We start from the raw sequence: 9,245 nt of genomic DNA on the forward strand, positions 1-9,245 counted from the left end.
CAGCAGGAAATATTCTTAACTGAAGGCCACAAACCAGAGACGTTCTTCACCAACCAGGGTATAATTTCCATGTTTCAATAAGAAATTTTGTTTGTGGGTATTAGGGTGGAGGGTAATTTAAAGCAACCCCTGCCATTTGCATCATTCCGTCATGTTCATTTAGGGACAGGAAAACTGCTAAAATGAGTCAGGTCAGAGATCCACCAAGTCCCGTGTCTTACACCTGACAGTGTCTGGCAACAGATGCTTTTAGGGGAAGAACATGGAGAATGCAGCAAGTGCACATTCTCAATCTGTTAAATTCAAGCACATCTGTGGCATTAGAATGAACATTGTAGCATTCAATTTCTGTTCAGATCAAAGAAATGTCTAATCGCTCTAAGCTGAGGATTACTCCCATGTAATATCGGCTTGTTTCTGTTTAATATTCCTCTATGCATGGAAGGGGGGCACGCAGACGGCAGAGCCAGACTCTTCCCAGAGGTGCACAGTGAAAGGACAGGAGTCAACAGGCACAAGTTACAGCAGGCAAAATTTTCAATGAGATTGGTGAAGCATAGAAAACAGGGGCCGAGGGAGAACGCACAATCTTCATCCATAGAGAATTTCAAAGTGTTGAAGTTAGCCCTGCTTGGAGCAGGAGGTGAGACTTGACCAACCACCCTTCCAGCTTAAAACAGTCCATGATGCCAGGAATAAAACCTTCCAAAACACAGAGTTTAAAAATAAGGGTGTAAACCATAAGTAAAATGAAATATTATTCCAGTCACTTGAGGAGAGGTATGCTGCCTGAGTAAATTGAAAATATCCCTACCCTACCTTCTTTCACTTTCACAAGGAACTGGGGACAGACAACAAAAGCCAAATGAACCTAGATGCATGTTTTGCACCTGGCTTTAATAGATACGTGTGCTGGGTTTGGCTGGGACAGAGTTACTTTTCCTCACAGTAGCTAGTATGGAGCTATGTTTTGGATTTGTGCTGAAAACCATGTTGATAACACAGGGATGTTTTCATTAGTGCTGAGCAGGGCTTGCACAGCGTCAAGGCCTTTTCTGCTGCTCACCCCAACCCACCTGCGAGTGGGATGGGGGGGAAACAAGAAGTTGGGAGGGGGCACGGCCAGGATAGTGGACCCCAACTGGCCAAAGGGGTATCCCACACCATATGACATGATGCTCAGCATATAAGCTGGGGGAAGAAGAAGGAAGGAGGGAAGTTTGGAGCGATGGCGTTTGTCTTCCCAAGTCACCGTTACGCATGATGGAGCCCTGCTTTCCTGGGGATGGCTGAGCACCTGCGGGGAGAGGCTGTGTGGGGCTGAGTTGCCAGCTGGGGTTAAACCGCTGTACTGGGATCATATTTCTTGGATAGGAAGGCTGCAGTCAGCACTCCACTTCATTCGTAACAGTTTCTCCTACCCTGGCTTTAAGTCCCACATGAAAAGACAGATTTCCAGAGGTTTTTAGGCACTTCATACCTGTAGATTGGGCTGGTGGCAGCACACCTACTCTTCTGCTGTGTTGTTGAAAATACTTCTTGGTGTTTGCACCGTCAGATGCCTAAGTATCATGAAAATCTAGCTTTGGAATGTTTTATGATTAATTTTAGAGAATTTTACTGGATCACTGATACATTGTTTAGTCCAATGGCCTATGCATTTTAGACTGACAGATTCCCAGTAGATACTCTAAATACTCTGTTTAGAATAAAGCATCTTAGCCACCACAGGTAATGGAGTTAATGGAGATGAGTGGGAAAAGAAGGAAATTATCAGGTCAGATATATTCAAGATGACCCATCTCTGCAGTGAAAGGCAAATCTTCATTGCCAAATGAAAGCCTTTGGCAGTAGCACAACCTCCCTTTACTCTCCAAACCAAGAATAAACCAAACCCTCGTGCAGGAAGGAGATCATTGCTTATCTAGTTGCCTGGAGGGTGAAGCACTTACAAATTCCTTGTGGATTTAGCATTGATAAAGTAACAAACAGACTAATGTCCAATGAACAGGTGAAATGGGCGACTCTGTGATTAGCAAACTACTGTGGCACTGAAGACTTATTTCAGAGGAAGATTGAAGCAGCATGGGCAAACTGATAAGGAACTGCAATATGGGCAAAATTAGAGAACAATTACAACAATCAAAAGACTTCCAGATTTATAAAATACTAAAATAATGGAGCATGCTTTGACACATTTGGTGGGAATAGGCGTGTGTATTAAAAGTGACTTCTGTATCTCTCAGAAAACTTACTTATCTCACAACAGTACTCATCCTGGAGGAAAAAAAACCCAGTATCTCGCACAAAAGCAAGAGCCTTTACTTTGATCTGGAGAAGCATCAAGACAACTTTGATACAGCAGTGAAGGAGCTTCATCCTTTCCCTCTCCACTGCATGTGTAGCACACTGAAAATAGGGAAGATGTAGTTGTTTTAATGTGGTCTCTTGTTTTAATTACACAGAGAATTTTCTTTAACTCTGAGTAAATTCCACAGACCAGTTTTCAAGACTCTACAAAAGGCTACAGACATTTTAGCACATCTGTGTTAGGAAACATCAACTTCCTCTCACCCTCAGAATAATCTCCAGACATGGGGAGCATCTGAAGCAACTCCCACGTTGCCTTTGCAACATCAGCTCAGAACCATGAAGAACTACCAGAAAAGAAAATCTCAGCACAAAGCAGCTTCCTTTCCCTATTTAAGAAGAAAGCGCCATTTTACAAAAAGAGAAGCCCACAAGACAAGTTCAAACCTGGTTTTACGGTCCCAAGTCAGAAAGCCTCAGGGACCCCCCACAAGTTTTTTCCGCAGAGCCCTACCTCTCATCTCAGACAAAACCTAGCTCCTTCTGAACCTTTATTTTTAAAAAGCATATAAGCAAGGCAGCAAAGTAATATGGAGAATCTCACAAAACAAACAAAAAGAATTCTAACAAAGCACTGTGTGTGTCTCAAGTCATGTTCACACCAGATTTAAGCCCACACTGGGCCTTTCTCAGTGCACCAGACGCCAGAAAAGCATCACACTAAAGAGCATCTCTCCATGGAAAAATGGTGAAGGGACAATCTGCTCACAACAGCTGTGGGGGTAAGAGATTTAAGAGTCATTTAAGAGCCATTTAAGGTTTCTCCACAGGTAAAGAGCCCATTGAAAACAAATAGTTACTGTTCCTTGCAAACTTGTATCGAACTTTAACAGTAGTTTATTGCCGTTAGTTTTGTTGTGATCACATGGTAAACACTGAGCTAGTAACAGCTGAAAAGCAATTTCACAGCACTTGTACAGTCATTACAGCTGAATACAAAATAATTCTATTGCAAACGGATTACCTAAGGATCTCAGAAGCATTAGGCAGAACACCCTCAGACCGCTACCTTGCCCGCTGTTGAGGAGGGACTGCAAATTCTGCAGATCTTGCAGCCCTTGGCACTTGAGACACCCTGCCTGCCCTCACCAGCTGCCTTAGGGGTATCTGGCTGGCACTTACCTGCAGCAAGGCCACTAGAGTTTTCCAAAGCACCAGCATTAATCCAGGGGCTCCCTGGTGTTCCCGCTGTCGCCGCTAACCTTCGTCTGCCAACGTTCATCTTCTGCTCAGTGGTCCTACTGCAACGTCGTGGAGGGAGGGGCCTTTTGTGTTGGTGAGGCCAACACTGCATGTTTCTAAGCCGTGTTCACTCTTTCTCTACCACGGTGAAGGTGTGGCCAGCTATGTTATTTGATTAGCACAAGTTTCAGTATAGAAATCGTAGCAAAAGCTATCGAGTATATCAGAAAGTATGCATGGTTTTTCTTTGAAAAAAAAAAAATGCTGATCACTAGGGTTATTGTTTGCAGAAAGTTCAGTGGAAGTACTTTGTCCTTTTTTATAACTACAAGCCCAAATAAATTTCCTTCTCACCTGAGAACAAGTCCATTTTCAGGCATTGCTAACTTAACAGGGCACAAAGAAAGCTGGTTGCTCCGTTAGCCCTGGACTGGCTGCAGCTGTTTAAATGCAGTGGTTTGTACCATCACCCAGCCCGTCATTTCACTGGCAGCACAGCTCTGCTGATGGCAGCCAGTACATTTCCATGGGCATCAGGCACGTACCTCCACCTGGCATTCGAGTCTTCTGGTCTGCTCCTCCATTAAACTCAGCAGCCTCTCGCAGTGCTCTCTCTGCACAGCAAACGTCAGAAAAGTCCATCTGCCCCTTTATTGGACTTTCTACTAGGCTGTGTTTCAACTTTGCAAATGCTGTCAAAGCAAGCAGCTGATACCATTCCCTGGGTCTGCTCTCAGCAGGAGAGCCAGTGACTCCAGGCTCGGACCTCGCTGCAATGGGCTGCCCCAGAGGCATACGTGGTAAGCCATCTGCACAGCAGCCCAAGCCTGCATACTTGGCCCGTGTCATACATTCTGCGTGCATCTCATTGAATGTTGAACCACTGACTACCATCTGGTATCGGGCATTTCTGACTGGTTAGTTATCTACTTGCTAAGCATGCACTCAAGTCACCAGTATTTACCAAAGCTACATGATGAGTTTGAACAACATCTCTTTATTTTGATGTTTCCCAGCGTGACTGGCCTCATCAAAGAATTCATAGAAGGTGTCCAGCAACCATATTTTTGAGTGCTTTGGTAGAATACCATCATTTTGTGCAAGTCAGCCCAGCGGCTGCACCTCAGCTGCATTATGAGAATTCCTTCAATTCACTTGTACTGGTACACTAAAACTTCCTACTTTTCAGGGCTCAGAGAGCTTGGCCATGTATTGCAGCTACAATGTCTTGCAGCTCCCTGTTTTCTTGTTAAGTTTGCATAACTGTGAGAAACTTTGGGGCATGCTGATACCAAAGGCCTGATCGTCTCACCTGGTAACATTGCTTTGTCATGCTCTGGTGGCTCAAGAATGTTTGCAGACTCAGTTATTCACCTGCGACAATAAGCAGACACACATTTCTATTCTGGACCCACTCTGGCGTGTGCAACTAATTCCGCTTGAAACTCTGCTTGGCCCAGGACTGCTGGATTAAGCAGACCACCTTCAGGAGTCACACTCTCTGCAGGCTGGCACCCCAGCACTTGGGAAGTATGGGACATCCTGGGGGGGATAACTTTCAACCTCTGAAGGCAGTCAGACAATGTAAAAAAATTTCAACTTTAAATCCCTTGATCAACTTTCTGAGGTATATTTGCACATACAAATCTTTCTGCACAGCTAAGTTTATGTTAAGAGAAAGCAATACAGAATGTGAACTAATCCAAGATTTGGTGAATACATAAGGACAGGGAACAAAACTGGGACTCCCTAGGAAACTTTAGAGAAAGTTTAACATCAAAAATAACCCACACAACCACCATGATAGAGATGTGATTAAAAAGAGAGAACCAATTAGCAGTTAAGACCTTCAGCAGTGCCAGAATGCACGCAGTGCGTTTAAATGATTTGGAGTTACAAGTTACATGCTCAAACTCCTGTTCACTTGCCGCTTATTTTAAGAGGACACTACGACAAGCTTGCCCATCTTTTTTCTTCCTGGTTTATGCTAGGACAACGACATGTTGTGATGAGAAGACATCCACAGCTTCCCTCCCAAGCTGGAGTTTCTCATAATACCACTCCCACAGCCCTTTCTCTTCCATTCTTAAAGCTAGAAAAAGAAGCAAATATTCTTGGTAGATTCTTTGAATGCCAGGGCTGGGCTGGCTAATGAAATTAAGTACAGGCAAATTATCAAAGATTTAGTAGGAAATATTCTATCCTAAAATCCATAAAAGTATTATAATAGTATAAGGTCAGGGGTATACAGGGACCGGGGCGGGTATGAGGACGGGGGTACACAAATTCTTCATATTTAGTTTGCGGACCTATCTCAGTTTTCTGCCTCAAATCATCATAACTAATTTGCTATGCACAAGAAAATCCTCTTTTCTTTATGAATGTTTTCAAATAGCCCTAGCTAAACATACAAACAATGGACAAACCTTCCTACAGTGCCTCATTTAGGTCACTTCACATTACAGTAATCGGCTCCACAAAAGGATAACAACTCTGCAATCTGCTTTAGAACTTCATTTATATTTCCTCTTTCATTGAAATTTTCCTTCTATTAATGACCAGGTCACAATAAGATTTAATCAGCTAGACCCTGATGACGCAACAAGTACCATCATAAGCAATGACCTGCTACATCCTCCCCTGCATAGCCAGGGTTTTCTCATCAGCCAAAACTCAAAATCCATCCTAAAAATCTAAACAAAACAGCACAAAGAAAATACATGTCCCTTTGGGGAGAGCTGGGTCAGCTGCACACAAAAAAAAATTAAAAAAATATCAAAATTCATTACATCAACAACTTCAAATAGGATGGGTTTTTTTTCCTTTTAAAGGAGAAGCAATTAATTTAAACCATTCCTTAAAAAAAAAAAACAAAGCAGAGGAGAAACACTCCCTTCCCTTCTCCCTGCCCAGCTCCCACTTTCCAAAGCCTTCCTCCAGGCACGTACTTTTTGGATTCAGCCGAAAGCATCTCCCTTCCCTCCGCACATCGCCTCTGTGCAGGGCTGCCGAGCTGCGACTCATCCCGAGGAGCGTTTCAAATCCCAGGGTTTAAAAAGCCACTCGCAAGCAAGCCCTCCTCTGCTCCCAGCCTGACAGCTCCGGCAGCATATCGAACCGCAGCGCTAGCCCCCAGCAAACCACCGATCCCGTTATTCAGCCTGACTGGCCCCACCATGACTGTTTCAAGTGCAAAAAGATGACTTAAAAATGAAAACAAATACCCCACAATTTAAAAAATTTTTTTTTTTTTTTTTTTTTTCCTACCTCTGCCCAGCCTAGGAGCATCCCAAGCCCCCAAGGGTACCACCCCCGAGGCTGTGCATCCTTGGGTCGTCGGTGCCCGGGGTCCTGCCTGCCCCGTACCTGCACCCCACGTTCCTGGGCAGGCAGCATGCATAGCCAGGGATGGAGGATGGTGTCTGGGATTTTCCTTGCAGCAACTCACACTCGTGGCCTCTTATGCTTTTGCTGTGAGGATCCTGGTTCTGCCTTCCCTGTAACCCCCCCTTAGGTGGCTGAAAACGGCAGCCACCCCCCCTCCCCACCTCTCCAGGCTGGTCAGACCCGGCTCTGGCTTTCTCCTTGCGTGCCCTGTGCTCCATCCCCAGGGCCCACGAAGCCCCACGGCCAGGTTAGGCTGGCTCTGCCCTGCTGCGCGTATGAGCAGCCACACGCCTAAACCCGCAGCTGGGTTTCGTGTGGGCTGTCAAGGAACAGGCATCGGGTATAAAATGTAGCCGCATCCCAGCAACTCACCCTGGAGTTGCCACAATTTCATTTGCAGCATTATGCCTCGACATTCGAGCATCGCCTGTCCCAGACATGCTTGAATAACTGCAGAAAATAAAGTGATTTGCACCGAGTGGGGCACGGGAATTTCTTACCTCACAGCATCTCGTTGGTGTCACATTTGTAAAGCTGAGCTCTTCAGCGGCGCTGAAACGTGATGAAGAGAGCAGGGATCTGATGGCAGGCATGCTCTTCAGGAGCCTCTTTCTCTTGCACTCTGGCCAGAAGGACATCACAAAAATAGCTACATTTCTATCCTTGTATTTTTTTTTTTCTTCAATGCATTGACAATATTTTCAACATAATTGGTTTCAGCGTTCCCCTTTTAAAAGGCATGAATGGAGAGGATTTGTGAGACCCAGCTTTGTCTGGAGAAAAAACAGGCTCAAAGTAGTAGAGAGAGGAGCAGAAACAGCGATTTAAACATGTGATTCAAGGGACTTACATGCGCCCTCCATCTGGGGTATGGTAGTAGTCACAGCTTTGCAGGAGAACCTTAAAACTATTTCTGCCCACAGATTAGCTCTTTTAAGTGACGATTTTAAAGATGACAGAAATTCAAACACAGACATAAAATTTAGAAGTATGGCAACACAAATACCTTATAGATAATCTGTAAATGCTGGAGAATACAGCCGAACTTCCTAAACTGGAGGTCTAGATTTCAAAACAAAGTTTGCTTTGGCATTTAATATCCCGAAGACATGATGGATATGTTACAATAAAATGAATAATGTACCAGAACAGGAAAAAAAATAATATGTGCGTCAGTGAAAACACGATAGGCTGTTATACATCTTATTATAAAGCCAAAATTATGGTATCGTTGTCATACGTAAATGTTTAGACATTGGTATTGTATGTTGATCATTATTACTTCATCCTTGGTTTTCATTCCTTATTGAACCACCTTATTTCCATGCAATTATTTGATTTGACAGGTTCTGCTTCCCTCCTCTGATGCCCAGTGAAACAAAAGATAGGTATTGGCTGCTGTCTCTTACAGCCAGTTGTGCCTTGGCATCTCGATGCTTTTTCGAGGCCCCCCAGTTAACTTGGTCTCTGCTATCTGCTGGCTGCAGGCAGGTTTGGAAGCAAACTACAGTTCTTTCCCTCGCTTTATATGCTCCAAGCTCAAATCCACCAAATGGCACATACTTTAGACAGCGTAACAGTTACATCGTTATTTTTTTCTCTGTCATTGCATCTCTCTATTACCTAAATTATGTGATCCATTAGGTTACCTTTGTTGCCCTTAAAAATATTATGTTGATGTTCTAGATTTATCATGCGACATAAAGTTTTTGCTTACCTTACAGTTTTTCCATGAACATTGGCTTTCAGAGGAAAATTTCTACCAATTTCAGAAGTACTATATACTCTCTTTGCAGTTTCAGAACCTGTAGATTCATAATTTGTTGGCTGATAGCATATTTTATCACTAATGTGTTTTAAATGTTTTTTAAAGCAACAGAGGCTGCCTGAGAAATGATCAGCCCTCTAACATCCACAGGTGGGTTCCTTTTTTTCCCCCCTTACTTCCAGAAATTTGGAAATGCTGCTCTGTGAAACAATGGGAGAACCTACAAGCTATTCAGACATCCTTTCTGAGGACCAGCTGGCTTTGCTCATGCTGTTGCTCATTCCTACATCTGCAAGTTGGAGCTGAAAGTTCTCTGAGGTCAGGCCACTACACACAATACCTCATGGACCTGGACTCAAAATGAACCCTGTTTGGGGCGAGATATTCTAATTAACGCTAAGAATTGGATGCCAAGGGAAAATTAAATGCCAACTAAAGCAAACTTTTTCAAGCTTCAGACTTGTTTAGACTGACATGGTTTTGACTGATGGTTTGAGTTGGCTCCACCAGTGTCAGCGTTTAGGTGCAACTAAGCCGC

General features: G+C 43.9%; 1 protein-coding gene across 1 annotated transcript in view; it reads right to left on the reverse strand.

The window, feature by feature from the left end:
* The window catches only part of LOC104122619 (melanopsin), a 37,749-nt gene extending 30,268 nt beyond the window's left edge, over positions 1-7,481 (reverse strand). Inside the window, exon 1 of the mRNA XM_035890345.1 lies at positions 7,440-7,481. The gene's annotated coding sequence lies outside the window, so the exon portion shown is untranslated. The remainder of the gene's footprint in view (positions 1-7,439) is intronic.
* Positions 7,482-9,245: the final 1,764 nt, after the last annotated feature.

The sequence above is a fragment of the Egretta garzetta genome, unplaced genomic scaffold (genome assembly GCF_000687185.1).
Source record: "Egretta garzetta isolate BGI_Z169 unplaced genomic scaffold, ASM68718v1 scaffold72, whole genome shotgun sequence".
In the NCBI taxonomy this organism is placed as follows: Eukaryota; Metazoa; Chordata; class Aves; order Pelecaniformes; family Ardeidae; genus Egretta; species Egretta garzetta.